The sequence below is a fragment of the Hemitrygon akajei genome, unplaced genomic scaffold (assembly GCF_048418815.1).
Source record: "Hemitrygon akajei unplaced genomic scaffold, sHemAka1.3 Scf000120, whole genome shotgun sequence".
Lineage (NCBI taxonomy): Eukaryota > Metazoa > Chordata > Chondrichthyes > Myliobatiformes > Dasyatidae > Hemitrygon > Hemitrygon akajei.
This window is the reverse complement of record NW_027332006.1, coordinates 537,288-552,500: the sequence shown is the minus strand read 5'-3', so window position 1 is coordinate 552,500 and position 15,213 is coordinate 537,288.

The window sequence follows — 15,213 nt, the reverse complement described above, 5'->3', positions numbered from 1 at the left end:
AGTGTGGGTTTCATTCTGTAACTCACAGTCACTGTTACAGTGTGAGAGTGTGGGTTTCATTCTGTATCTGTCAGTCTCTACTACAGTGTGAGAGTGTGGGTTCCATTCTGTCTCTGACAGTCTCTGTTACAGTGTGAGAGTGTGGGTTTCATTCTGTATCTGTCAGTCTCTGTTACAGTGTGAGAGATTGGGTTTCATTCTGTATCTGACAGTCTCTGCTACAGTGTGAGAGTGTGGGTATCATTCTGTATCTGTCAGTCTCTGTTACAGTGTGAGAGTGTGGGGTTCATTCTGTATCTGACAGTCTCTGCTACAGTGTGAGAGTGTGGGTATCATTCTGTATCTGTCAGTCTCTGTTACAGTGTGAGAGTGTGGGGTTCATTCTGTATCTGTCAGTTTCTGTTACAGTGTGAGAGTGTGGGTTTCATTCTGTATCTGTCAATCTCTGTTACAGTGTGAGAGTGTGGGTTTCATTCTGTATCTGTCAGTCTCTGTTACTTTGTGAGAGTGTGGGTTTCATTCTGTATCTGTCAGTCTCTACTACAGTGTGAGATTGTGGGTTTCATTCTGTATCTGACAGTCTCTGTTACAGTGTGAGAGTGTATAAGTGAGAGTGAGATTATATAAGTACGTAAGTAAATTCATGAACTGATAGAAATATAACCCATAGATGCGGAATGTTTCATGTTCCAGCAGCATGTATACAAATAAGTTTCCCTCAACTATTCAAAATTGCTACCTTCACCGAGTATCTCTGCTCTCTTGTTTGCCAGTTCTTTTGCACAATTCTTGTGCGCAACTGTGCTAGTTTATTCGAGTGATGTCCCACTCGTAAATAATGCAATATTAATTTTGATTCTTTTGTGTGAGCTTCAGACTCGTCTGCATCATGCCTTCCATGTTTTATTGACAAAATAGTTACGGTCTTGCCCTGTGTAGTAGTGAGGAAGTTTGTGCGTAGGGTGTGAGGGAAGGTCAGGTTCCACATTTGGAATAATCCAATGAGGTAGGGGGTTATATGGGAGGCAGGGTTTGAGGGTCGGCACAACATTGTGGGCCGAAGGGCCTGTAATGTGCTGTACTTTTCTATGTTCTATGTTCAATGTTCCAAATTGTTTCATGCAGAACAAAGACCAGATCCTACTAGGTGCCACCAGATATAAAACATACCCGCTGTGTACACAGACACTCTGTTCAGTTCCCCGTCAGCCCTGGGCGACATCAATGTTTACCTCATTTTCATCAGCTTCCCTAGTATAATATTTACTTTCGATACCTTGAATTCCAGAGCTGTCTACCGTTCCTTTTATCTTTTAAACTATCTTCTCCATATCTGTAATATCTGTGTGTATGTGTATTTGACTTTGTGTGTTTATTTGTTTGTTCGTTTGTCTATGTGTGTGTGTGAGAGTGTATATGTATATGCGTATGTGTGTACTGAAATACCTGTTATACAGTGTGTCTTATAAAGCACATGAATACAATTTCCTATGCGTGCTGTGGATGTTGAAACGGTAAGGTGACGGTCAAAGCCGCTGTTGAATCCAGCTGACCAACAGTAAGATGTAGAAATATTATGGTGTTCAGTTAGCTGTAGGAGTATAATGCTCTGGTAAGGCTGCCATTCACTGTTCTGTGTGTTACGAGCACAACCACCAACACGTTTGACTCTGGTGTAAATACCGGCATAATAGTTTCTGTCATTTATAGATTCAACGCCGTAAACTGATGACTTCATCTGCTGCTTTAACATAATATACCAGTGTATTTGGGATTATCTGCGCTGTGCCCTGTTAGAAATAAATACAGGATCTCCAAATAAGGTCACACATGAAGTAAATTCAATTTAGAAACCATAATAAACGCAGACACACACACACACATAGACTTTCTCTATCTCTCTCGCTCACATACACTTCCTCCATCTGTCTCTCTATCTCGTTGAATCTCTATCCCTCCCCCCTCTCAGTCCTCTCCATCTCTTACTGCGAATGTATTAAATTATTCACTGATGTCCCTGTTCATTTCTTTATCTTTCGTCACTGAACACGTTAAACAACATATTTTACGGCAGAGTCTGCAGATAGATTAAGGGTCAGAACAAAAGAGAAACGACTTGTTGCAGAAAGCGATATTCAAAAGAGCATGAAAGAAAAATGAACAGTAATTGGAGAACAGAGGGTAGCAGCTCAATCTACCGGAGAGCAGAGTGTTCAGGATACAGTACGTTTCAAGCCGAAAATGAAGTGAAGGTTGAATTGCAATTCACATAAAATACAGAGGAGAGACAGAGAACGACAGCAGTGCAGAGACAATCAACAAACAGGAGAGATTCCATCGCATAATATGTGTGTTCTATTGTCTACCTACTTGTCGCCGCTATGGTGTAAAGATGGATGGTTCATTGTGTACCCACCAGTCTCCGGTGCAATGTGAGAGTGGGGAGCGGGTTCATTTTGTAGAAATCAGTCCCTGGTACAGACTGAGAGTGTGGGCTTCTGTAGGTGTCACTCTCGGGTTCAGTGAGAGCGTGTGGGTTTCATTCTGTATCTGTCAGTCTCTGCTACAATGTGAGAGTGTGGGTTTCATTCTGTATCTGTCAGTCTCTGCTACAGTGTGAGAGTGTGGGTTTCATTCTATATCTGTCAGTATCTGCTACAGTGTGAGAGTGCGGGTTTCATTCTGTATCTGTCAGTCTCTGTTACAGCGTGAGAGTGTGGGGTTCATTCTGTATCTGTCAGTCTCTGTTACAGTGTGAGAGTGTGGGTTTCATTCTTTATCAGTCAGTCTCTGTTACAGTGTGAGAGTGTGGGGTTCATTCTGTATCTGTCAGTCTCTGTTACAGTGTGAGTGTGTGGGTTTCATTCTGTATCTGTCAATCTCTGTTACAGCGTGAGAGTGTGGGTTTCATTCTGTATCTGTCAGTCTCTGTTACAGTGTGAGAGTGTGGGTTTCATTCTGTATCTGTCAGTCTCCGCTACAGTGTGAGAGTGTGGCTTTCATTCTGTACCTGTCAGTCTCTGGTCGAGTATTTCTTGTGTCGTCTCAGTCCTACACCTGTGAGACTCTGATTCAGTGTGAGCGGGTCTATTTATCCTCCTTCTTTCTCGCTATTTCTCAAATTCAGAATATACTCTTAAAATAGATACTGTATTCACAGAGCTATTTTTAGAACAAGAGTCTCCTGCATTTGGTTTATGCTAAAATTGTGAGAGAGACAGTGCACTGATGAATGATCACGGCTGTGTGGAGCATGACATCCTGTGTAATAGAGTCATACGGCAAACAAACCATTCGGCCCGGCATCATTCTGCTTGCATCTCTTGATAACACATAGAACCAATTGAACAGCAGCCGATCCGTAAAATTTCTGTGGTTTGACAAAACAATCCCTGAAATGTTGAATGAATATAAGGAAAATAAATATTTTAATTAATTTAATCAAACAAGTGCATAACTAACTTAATAAACTGATCGAAGTAAAACCCATAGAGGCATCGAGCTTTTTGTTTGATCAGGATTTATGAAGGGTGATTCATAAGTTCGTGGCTAAGATAGAAGGAGTGAACTTTAGAAAACCAAACACGTTTATTTTTCAACATGTTCCCCTCCTTCATTGACACACTTAGTCCAGCGGTCGTGAAGGGTACGGATTCCTTCTTTGTAGAATTCGCCGTCTTGGACCTCCAGAAGTGGTCCACAGCAGGGGTGATTGATAAGTTCGAAGGAGATGAATTATACAGTTCACGTTACCTGCACGTGCATTTCAGCTCTTTGAGTGATTATGCAGAAAGGTTGAAGTTAATAACTCATCATAACTCATTGAAAAATAAATGCACCATGTTTCTAAAGTTGACACCTTCTACCTCAGGCCACGAACTTATCAATCACCTCCGCTATGGACATTTCTCGCACAGTTCTAGGTTGCTCCTTCGCCGTGTATTCGCAACTCTTATGTTTGCCGATTCTATCACATATTCCTCAATGTGCACCAGACCATGAATTATCCAGAGTTATTTCCCACTCATAAATAATATAATATTCATTTCGATTTTCTGATGACAGCTTCAGACTGCTCTGCAGTATGCCATGCATTTTTCATTGAGAAAATAGTGACAGCCTTGTTCCGTGCAGCACTGAAAGCGTTTGTGAGTGGGAATGCGAGGGGAGATCAAATTTCTCATTTGGATTCATCCAAAGCTGCTCACTGCAGCACGCGGTTGACGGAAGAATCCTGAGAATTTGGCGGCACTGAATACGTCATTGCACAGCCGGGAATGTTTCCCCCGTCAGGGACATGATGCGCGCAAGAGTTGCTCCTGTGTTGCAGGATACAGTGTCCTACATTACACCCATTAGTGCAGAAGAACGAGATGAATGGGGGTGAATGGACAGAAGATGATGAACAGACTGATATCCCACTACCACACGCTCTTTTAGAAAGTGGACTCCTGAAGCTGAACAGGCCCTGAGAGACTGCTTCGGTACTACTAACTGGGATGTACTGCAAGGGGGGCTCTGTGGGGGCGTTGAGGAGGTCACTGAATGCACAACGGACTATATTAATTTTTGTGTGGATGCCGTTGTTCCTGTTAGAACTGTTCGCTGCTATCCCAATAATAAGCCCTGGATCGGTAGTCAAATCAAAAGCCTCCTAAACCAGAAGAAGAGGGCCTTTAAAGATGGTGATCGGTTGGAGCTTAAAAGAGTTCAGAAGGAACTCAGAGTACAGATAAGGGGGGCAAAGGAGCAGTATAGGAGGAAGCAAGAACAAAAGCTGCAGAAAAAAAAAGCATGAAGGAGGTGTGGGATGGGATGAAGATCATCACCGGATACGGTGCAAAGCGGGGGGCAAACATAAGTGGAGATGTGGAGAAAGCGAACCAGCTGAACAACTTCTTCAATAGGTTCGACAGCACAATCTCATCCTCACCGCAGAACTCCACACCAGGCTTACTTCCCTCACAGGAAAATAGCCACAGGAGACCTTGCCCACGCCCAGGATTACGGCTGCACAGGTGGAAGGTCAACTGAGGAAGATCTGTACCAGCAAGGCGGCTGGACCGGATGGAGTTTCCCCACGATTACTGAGGGCCTGTGCGACTGAGCTGGGAGAACCACTACAGCGCACCTTCAACATGAGCCTAGATCAGAGAAGAGTACCCAGACAGTGGAAAACATCCTGTATTGTCCCGGTACCGAAGAAACCACAACCAAAGGAGTTGAATGACTTCAGACCTGTTGCCTTGACGTCGCACGTGATGAAGACCATGGAGCGGCTGATAATACAGAATCTGAGGCCACAAAGCAGGCACGCCCGGGATCCGCTTCAGTTTGCGTATAAGGAGAAGGTGGGAGTGGAGGCTGCTATCACGTATTTGCTGCACAAATCACTCTCTCACCTAGATGGGGTCAGTTGTGCTGTGAGGATCACATTCCTTGACTTCTCTAGTGCCTTTAACACCATCCAGCCCAAGATCTTAAGGCACAAACTAACGGAGATGGGAGTAGACTCTCACATGGTGGATTGGATAGTGGACTACTTGACAGATAGACCTCAGTATGTGCGGTTGGGAGACTGTAGGTCTGACACGGTGGTCAGCAGCACAGGAGCGCCGCAGGGAACCGTACTCTCTCCGGTCCTGTTCACCCTGTACACATCAGACTTCCAATATAACTCGGAGTCCTGCCATGTGCAGAAGTTCGCTGATGACACGGCCATAGTGGGGTGTGTAAGAAATGGACAGGAGGAGTAGTATAGGAAACTGATACAGGACTTTGTGATATGGTGCAACTCAAACTACCTGCGTCTCAATATCACCAAGACCAAGGAGATGGTGGTGGACTTTAGGAGATCTAGGCCTCATATGGAGCCAGTGATCATTAATGGAGAATGTGTGGAGCAGGTTAAGACCTACAAGTATCTGGGAGTACAGTTAGACGAGAAGCTAGACTGGACTGCCAACACAGATGCCTTGTGCAGGAAGGCACAGAGTCAACTGTACTTCCTTAGAAGGTAGGCGTCATTCAATGTCTGCAGTGAGATGCTGAAGATGTTCTATAGGTCAGTTGTGGAGAGCGCCCTCTTCTTTGTGGTGGCGTGTTGGGGAGGAAGCATTAAGAAGAGGGACGCCTCACGTCTTAATAAGCTGGTAAGGAAGGCGGGCTCTGTCGTGGGCATAGTACTGGAGAGTTTAACATCGGTGGCTGAGCGAAGGGCGCTGAGTAGGCTACGGTCAATTATGGAAAACCCTGAACATCCTCTACATAGCATCATCCAGAGACAGAGAAGCAGTTTCAGCGACAGGTTACTATCGATGCAATGCTCCTCAGACAGGATGAAGAGGTCAATACTCCCCAATGCCATTAGGCTTTACAGTTCAACTGCCAGGACTTAATAACTTTTTAAAGCTATTATTAATGCTTTTTGAGTTAGTGATTTAGATGCATATCATATTCTTACTGAGTTAAGTATTGTATGTAATCAGTTTTTGCTACAACAAGTGTATGGGACATTGGAAAAAAAGGTTGAATTTCCCCATGGGGATGAATAAAGTATCTATCTATCTATCTATCTATCTATCTATCTATCTATCTATCTATCTATCTATCTATCTATCTATCTATCTATCACAATGTGAACACATCACCTGGACATGTTGGGATCATGGAACAGTAGAGAACAGGAACAAGCCCTGTGACTCACCACTCCTGCGCTGAACACGATACCGAATGAGACTAAACTCTGTTGACTGTACATGACCCGTCTCCATTCATTCACTGCGTGTTTATGTGCTGAGCCAACAACGTCGTAAACAACAATGTATTACCGACTGCCACACTTGACAGATTTTCCAGGCACCCACCATTATTTGTGAAACAAACAATCTTGCCCCGCGCATCTCCTCTAAGCTACTCTCCTCTCGCGTTAAATACAGACCATCGCCCACATGATATTTCCCACCTTGGTGTGGAAGATCTTAAGACTCTTTGGATATGCAGAGGTTAACCTAGTCGCTTATGAATGCTCTTAAAATTTAGCTGAGCTCTGAGTTGCAAGTCTTAGAATCCAGTCCTTGCTAAAGTGTAAACAAGAATGCTATGGCACCATATTGACGTCATGCTCTTGTTTGTTGAAAATTAGTCCGAAGTTCAAAGTCACGTTGTGTGTTACAATCTAGTACTAAGTTCACAGTCAAGCAATGTTATTCGTAAGGGTTGTTTGTCACCTACGCTGTGTCTATATAATGAACTGGGTCTGCCAGAGAAGCAGAGCCCCTAAGCACCGATTGTAGGTGGGAGAAGGCTCTCCATCATATCATGCAATAAAGTCCGTTAGTCTGAAACAATTCTCGGAGTCGGCCGGATTTATTCTATTTGCTGCTCCTGAGATTTTTCCGCAAAATTTGGTCACAGCAATTCACCTTCTAGGCCTCTCATCAGTCTACCAGGTTCTGCCAGATCTCCCCCCAGCCTCTGTGTCCTGGAAGAGGAGGTCGAGGGACCATCCAACAGTCCTCTCGGTGACGGACCGGAAGTGGAAGGAGTGAGCAGTTTCAATTTCATCGGTGTTAGCCTCTTTGAGGATCCATCCCGGGCCCAATATATTGATGCAGTCTCAAAGAGAGCACGACGGTGGCGATAGTTCATTCAGAGTTTGAGAGGAATCGGTATGTCACGGAGGATTCTCGCACATTTCGACAGATGTACCGTGGAGAGCATTCTGACTGAAAGCATCACCGTCCGCCATGGAGGGGACGCTGCACAGGATCAGATCAGTCTGCTGAAAATGTTTTCTCGCAAGGCTGCATCATAGGCACCAGCCTCCCAAGCACCCAAGACACCTTCAAAAGGCGATGCATCAAGAAGCTGTATCCATCAGTAAAGAGTTCGCCCCACTCCCCTCGCTCGCCCAGAGGGCACAGGGACCCGACCACACACACTCAGGAGCAGCTTCTTCCATCCGCAATCAGATTTCAGAACAGAGATCGATTCCGTGACGAAATCTTCCTCTGTATTTTTGTCTTTTGTTCTGCACGGTATATTTAATTTATTTCTGTACATACTGTAGTTATTGTAATTTATAGCTGTGTTATTCTGTAATGGAATTCACGGTTACCGCATGACGACAAAAGCACGTGACACGCATCCGGGTCCTGTCTGACTGCAGCTGTGACAGACAGAATGTCCTAAATGACGGGACCTTTGATGACGACGTCACTTTCTTGAGGAGGAACCTCCTGTAGATACTGCTCACTCCGAGAAGCGATGTGATTGTGATGCGTTGGACAGCTTCACTACTTCGTTAAGAGAGTGGGGAGTGAGGGACATCGGGCAATTCGAGGCCTAGAGGCAGAAGCAGGAAGATGTTGGAGCAGGGCTGGGCACAGCTGGACTGTGGCTCCCAATTCTGGTTCCGGCAATTTAGGATGGATGTGGACGTCTCCGTCATGTAGCCGAGAATATTCCTAGGAATATTTCCACCGGTAAGGGACCTCAGACGCAGGTTAGACTGGAAAAGCTGTTATTACTCGTCCTGGAGCAGAGAAGCCGAAGAAGTGTACAAAGGCTGTGGTAAATCTAGTCAAGAAGAAAGAAAGAGCTTACGAAAGGTTCAAAAAGCTAGGTAATGATAGAGAGCTGGAAGATTATAACGTTAGCATGAAGGAGCTCAAGAAAGAAATTAGGAGAGTCGGAAGGGGCCATGAGAAGGCCTTGGTGGACAGGATTAAGGAAAACCCCAAGACATTCTGCAAGTAGGTGAAGAGTAAGAGGATAAGAAATGAGAGAATAGAACCAATCAATTGTGACAGTGGAAAAGAGTATATGGAACCGGGGGAGATAGGGGAGGTACTTAATGAGTAAGTTGCTTCAGTATTCACTACGGAGAAAGGATCTTGACGATTGTAGGAATAAGCAACAGCGGACTGAAAAGCCTGAGCATGTAAATATTAAGGAAAAGGATGTGCTGGAGCATTTGGAAAGCATGTAGTTGGATAAGTCAGCTGGACTTGTTCAAAGCATACAACAGCAACGTTCCCGAAATCATCCAACGCTACATCGACGATTGCATAGTTGCTGCTCTCCGCATTCGTGCTGAGCTCGTCCATTTATTCAACTTTGCCTCCGACTTCACCCTGCCCTCAAATTTACCTGCTCCATTTCCGACTCCTCTCTTCCCTTTTTCCATCTCTGCCTCCATCTCCGGAGACAGTCTATCCACTGGTATATTTAATAAACCTACTGCCTCACCGCAGTCCGGACGGTCCCTCTTTCCACCCTGTCATTGGTAAATAAAGCCACCCCTTCTTTCAGCTCCTCCGTCCTCTCTGTATCTGCTCACAGGCTGAGGCTTTTCATTCCAGAGCAACTGAGATGTCCTCATCCTTCAAAGAGAGTGGCTTCCTCTCCCCCAACATGAACGCCGCCTCACCCGCATCTCTTCCATTTCACACACATTCTGCCCTTACACCATCCTCCCGCCGCCCCATCACGGAGAGTGTTCCTCTTGTCCTCACTTACCGCACCACAATGCACATTCTGCACATAATTACACATAACTTCCACCACCTCCAACGGGATCCCACCACCGAGCACATCTTCCCATCCTCATACAACTCCCGACCATTTCTGCTTTCTGCAGGGATGACTCCCTGTGTGACTCCCTTGTCCTTCCCCACCGATCTTCCTCCTGACACTTATCATTACAACTGGAACAAGCGCAACATCTGCCCTAACACCCCCTCCCTCAGGCCCCAAACAGTCCTTCCAGGTGTTGCGACACTTCACCTGCGAGTCTGTTGGTCATCTAATGTATCCGGTCGTTGAGAGCTCCTATATATCGGTGAAACCCAACGTAGATCGGAAGGCCCCTCCCCCTCGTCGAGCACCTGCCCCGAAAAGCGGTGGCCTCCCATTTCAATTCTACTTCCCGTTCCCATTCTGACATGCCCGTCCACGGCCTCCTCTACTGCCAAGGCGCCGCACATAGGTTCGAGTACTGACACCTTGTATTCCGTCAAGGTAGCCTCCAATATTATGGCATGAACATCGATTTCTCTAATGGCTGGTCATTGCCCACACTCACCCCCACAACCTCTTCACCATTCCGCATTCATGTCTCCCTTTCACAACTTCTTACCTGATTATCCCCACAACTTATATATAAATAACAATATCTCATTTACTGAATTAATGGAAAGGCTGAACTGCTGGGAACAACAACGTTTTCAGGAAGTTCAATTTATTCATGTGCTTGTAGAGCAGGTGTGGATTTATTTTCGGAATGTCAAAATTACTTGACCCTTTCGACCGAGCGGTAGAGACTTCTAAAATGTTTCAAAACAAAAGTAGCGGGGGAGATCAAAAGAACTTCCAACTGCTCTCTGAATCGGGTCTGGGTCACTCCGTAGATAAATGTATTCGTGCAGCTGCTGAAATTCTGAATCACAGAACCCCAAAACTGTGCCTGAAAAAGCCGAATAGACATTTCCAGTTCTGTGTAGAGGCATCGCATGAGAATGAAGACCAGAGTGGTTGTCGCCCAACAGAGAAGGAAACTCGCCGACAGGCTGAAGAGCAGAATAATGGATTGTCTCCGACTCTCCATCTCCGGATCTCGCTGTTTCCCGCAATTTCCCCGTCCCGTCAGCCCCCTACGGACTCTGCTCGTAGCCAGTGTCTGTCTGACGGTCAGAGTATTGAGGGTCAAAATGAGGAAGAAAAGAAGTAACGGATTCAACAGACGGTCCACCCAATAAAACCACTCAAACGATGGCGAGAAAGGCACTACGGGTCTACTGAAACAAATCCAATTACCCCTCACCAACAACGCTATTCTTTCCATATACATGAAATAAAATGGTATGTTTTTAAAAAAGAAACCGAGAGATAGTGCGCCCATCACCATACCCGCAATTCTGGGGGTGCAGTATTTTGCTTTAAAAGTAGGCGAGCAAATGACCACAAAGCGATCGAAAGTGAAAGCGACAGTAAGCCACACGGAACAGTCAACGGCCACGTGACACAGGACGTAGTGGACAAGGCAGAACGGAGCGTTGCCCAGGACTCCGTAATTAAATCCGTATGCTCGACCCATCTGGTAGAACAGGACTTCGATAATCACCACCATTAGATCCGCCGCAGCCATCGCCACCATGTACCGCGTGACACATTTGGAGAGACCGCAGTTTCCTCGGCAGAGAATGATGATTGCCACAAGGTTAACTGCAGTGAGACAAAAACGACCAAAAATTAGAATTTAAAAAAATCTAACACATTTTGCGTGGAGATACAGCCATGATCTGTTCGCTTGAAGTAAAATCCGTTGTTCATCTCTGCTGGATATTTTCAGTGGAAGTAAAGAATTCCTGTGTTTTTGCGGTTTGTTTGAAAGCCTGACCGCAGCACAAAGCGCTTTACAGGAGCACCTGCTGCTTTAAAAACCAAATGCAATTTGTGCAGAAATACAGCCATCAGTTGTTCGTTCATCACTGCTGGACATTATCAGAGGAAGTAATAAATGCCCATCGACATGTGATTTGTTTGAACATGTGACCGCAGCAAAAAGCGCGTTTTACAGTAGCGCATGCTCACATTAATCTCCTCACGTCCACGGATGCAACAGCGCTGAGTAGAGTCCAAGAATGATAGGTCACAGAAACGATCCCTTCGGCCCATATCTCCATGCCGACCGGCACGGTCATCTGAGCTGATCGCGTGCGTTCGCTTTTGGATCCCATCTCTCTAAGGCTTTCGCATTTCTCAAACTGTCCAGGTGTATTTTAAATATTGTTAATGACTCTCTATCGCCCATTTCCTTTGTCAGGCTGTTCAATACACAGAGCAACTTCTATGTGAGAAAACGTCGCTCGCAATCCAGCTACATTTCTGCCCTCTGATCTTAAATCTACCCCCCTTTGTTCACGATTACCCAACCACACGGAGATGAATGACTGTATCTATACATTATCATAGCTTTATGCATCTTTATTAAGACATCCGCGAATTGCCTGCCTCAAGGAATAAAATGCCACTCGGCCGAACCTGTAACATCTTTGTAAATACTGTCTGCACTCCTTTCAGCGTACATCTGCCTTTCCTATAACAGGGCGACCAAAACCGTTCACAGAACTCCAAGCGCGGTATCTCCAAGGAGAGGGGGAGTGTAATTGAAGTGCGCATCTACGCTTCTTTCCGAAAGTCTGAGTTACTATTCGATTGCAGGGTCAGAGTCTGAAACCAAGATCTCGCACCGCAGCTACCTTCCCTCTGTTTTATTTTACTGATTCGGGGACAAACCATTGCTCTGAGCAGATCATTGTTACCCGGTTTGGAAAGTGCACGGCACTTGTAATGTTTGTTTTATATGTAATATCCATATCAAACAATGATAAAACACAACACAGGTAAAGGCTGTCAGGTGGTCACCTCTGACAGGGGGTATGCCAAAGTGAAATGTTCTGACTGAACGGCGTTGGTGGTTTCTGTCTTTATTGTGACCATTTTTGACAGCGTTGCAACCTGAAATAATGACAACGCAAATAGGTTGAAGCTCTAAAACGTTTCAATGTAAATGTGGTACATTTAGTATTTAGCCTATTTATGGATTATATTCAGTAATACAGTTAATTTCACGGTATTTCATAATTATATTAACAATGATTTCAAAAAAATATTTACAGAGTGACCCATTTCAGTTCTGGCGCAGCTGCGTACACGCGCATCTGCGAGGGAACAGTGCTGACACCGAGGAACATAGATCAGAATTTGTGACTGGAAAAACTTGGGAATTGTCAAAGAGTAGAAAATGGAGCGTCCTTTAATTGAACAGTGCTGGGAGGGGAAAATTGAAGGGGAAAATTAGTTTACCTTTCAGAAAGAGGGAAGAGAAATTCTTGGTAAAGATTGGTAAATTTCCAGTTGAGCGCTCAGCCGCTGGAAGATGTGTGCGCGAGTGTTTGAGGAGCGACAAGAGTCTCTGGATCACAGCCGTGGCGGCGCATCGTTTATGGTGAAATGGAATCCTACCGCACGGCCGCGCCGTCGGAATTCTTGTCTTTAGACGAGTCTCTTTCACCCTTCCCTAGCAAGCCGGCCTCGGTGACGAAGCACACGACACTACTAAGTTGCTGTAAAGCCTCATTTGTGTCACAAATGTCCTTTAGGGATGGAGAATATTCGCCTTTATCTGGATTTTATGTGACTGTAGACCCAAGAATGCTGCGGATTGTTACGTTAATCATCCGATCGGGAAAATTAGAGAGACGGTAATAATATCAGAATTGCCTGTGATGCTCACTTCCCGTGAACCTGAACCAGAAAAGGGAACAGAATTTCACAAGTTGAAATCAAAGATATTTCCTGCCAGTTTAAACTTTAATCTACTGCTCACGTGACAGGGTTGGAAGGAATGAGGTCCGCTAATGACGGGAGGTTTTGCTGGACATGGGTTGTTTGTGCTGTGTCTGTACAATTCGAGGTCTCACGTCACAAATGAGAAGACTACAGGCAGTTCCAGGGACAAGTCTGCATGAACCAGGTTAAAATATTAACAGGGCGCAGGAGATTGAGAGGAACGAGACGGCATTTTAGGGATTTTTAATAAACACCGATTAAAATCACATCAGCAGTAGCAGAGAGCGGCTGGAGGTCTCTGCTTCCGTATAAGTAATCGAAAGGCACTTACCCGGGATGCCGGCAATTGTAATCACTGTGTAACAAATAGCCCTCTCTTCAAGCATTGTTAATCCAAGGCTGTTAGTATTTGCAATTGTTTTCGGAATATTCCCAATTTCTAAATATCATAAAAGTTGTAAATAACCACTAAGTAAACTCAAACAGTTATAACAAAGCCCAGAGAGCAAATTTCTTTTACGCCTGCAAAGTAAAACCCTTCAGCGATCACACGTTGTTGAGAGGCCACCGCGTATGGATGTTTCCCTCCTAAATGTAGCTGAAGCACAGAATGGCATTCTTTCTTAGAATAATCGGTTACTAATGATGAAAGCAACTTGTACATTACTACTATTTACTACTAATAATTACTACTAATTAGCAATTATTTCTCTGTTTTAGCGAACCATAATGCCAATGGGGAAATAATACGCCTTATTTCATTGAACTGAAAACAACACCAGTCTTGAAGCCTCAAGGGACGGCTAACGCTGGGACTACATCACCTTTGCCCAGTAACTCGTTTTATTGCACATGTTAAATACAGCAAAATAATACAGAAAGACATGGCAAAAGTAAAGGCGAACAAAATGAGGTAACAGCAAATTTCACTTTTGTCCAATAACAAGCCTTATCGCATTTCGTTGTAGCTGTCGTCACTTTCATCGGTGAAGACACAGCGGATGCAGGAACTGTTTCCAGTGTCACCCCTCTGTGGGAGTGGGGAAGATATTGTGCAGTGGTGCATTGGGGCCACCCGGTGGTCTGTGTGTCCGTATGTGTTGCTATTGTAGTGGCTGTGAAGCTGGTATTGTGGCGGTGAAAAGTACTCGGGCTGAGCCATCATATTACTCATCACTGCAAATCCCTCTGCAACAGAGTTAGTCAGTTTTTCAATGTTCGTCATCAGTCGGGTCATACTATCCGTGAACTTCCTGTCGGTTGCCTCCATACGCTCCGGTGTTTGCTTTTTTTAACTCCTCCTGCGCGAGAGCCAACAGCTGTCCGTCGTTTGGCAATTTCCTTTTAAGTTTTTCTAGTCGCACCAACGCGCATCAAATCATTCACGGTGAGATTCGACACCAAACATGTCGCTTGAGTATGTAAATGCGTCCGACGCATGCCAGGGGTAAGATATGTTAAAGTGCCGGGGTTAGGACTGAGCTTAAGTTACCATTCAATGTATTTTAGTTAACTATTTAAGAACTTTTTAAAAGCTATTTATTAATGCTTTTTGAGAGGGTGATTTTAGATGCATATCATATTTATACTGTGTTAAGTATTGTATGTAATTAGTTTTGCTACAATAAGTGTATGGGAAATTGGAAAAAAATGTTGAATTTCCCCATGGGGATGAATAAAGTATCTATCTATCTATCTATCTATCTATCTATCTATCTATCTATCTATCTATCTATCTATCTATCTATCTATCTATCAGTAGGAGGAAATTCGCCCAAATAACCATTTTAATGTGGACGGAGGTACATTCAAAAACGCCTGGTGTGGACGCCTATCGTTTTTACACGAAACCGGCGT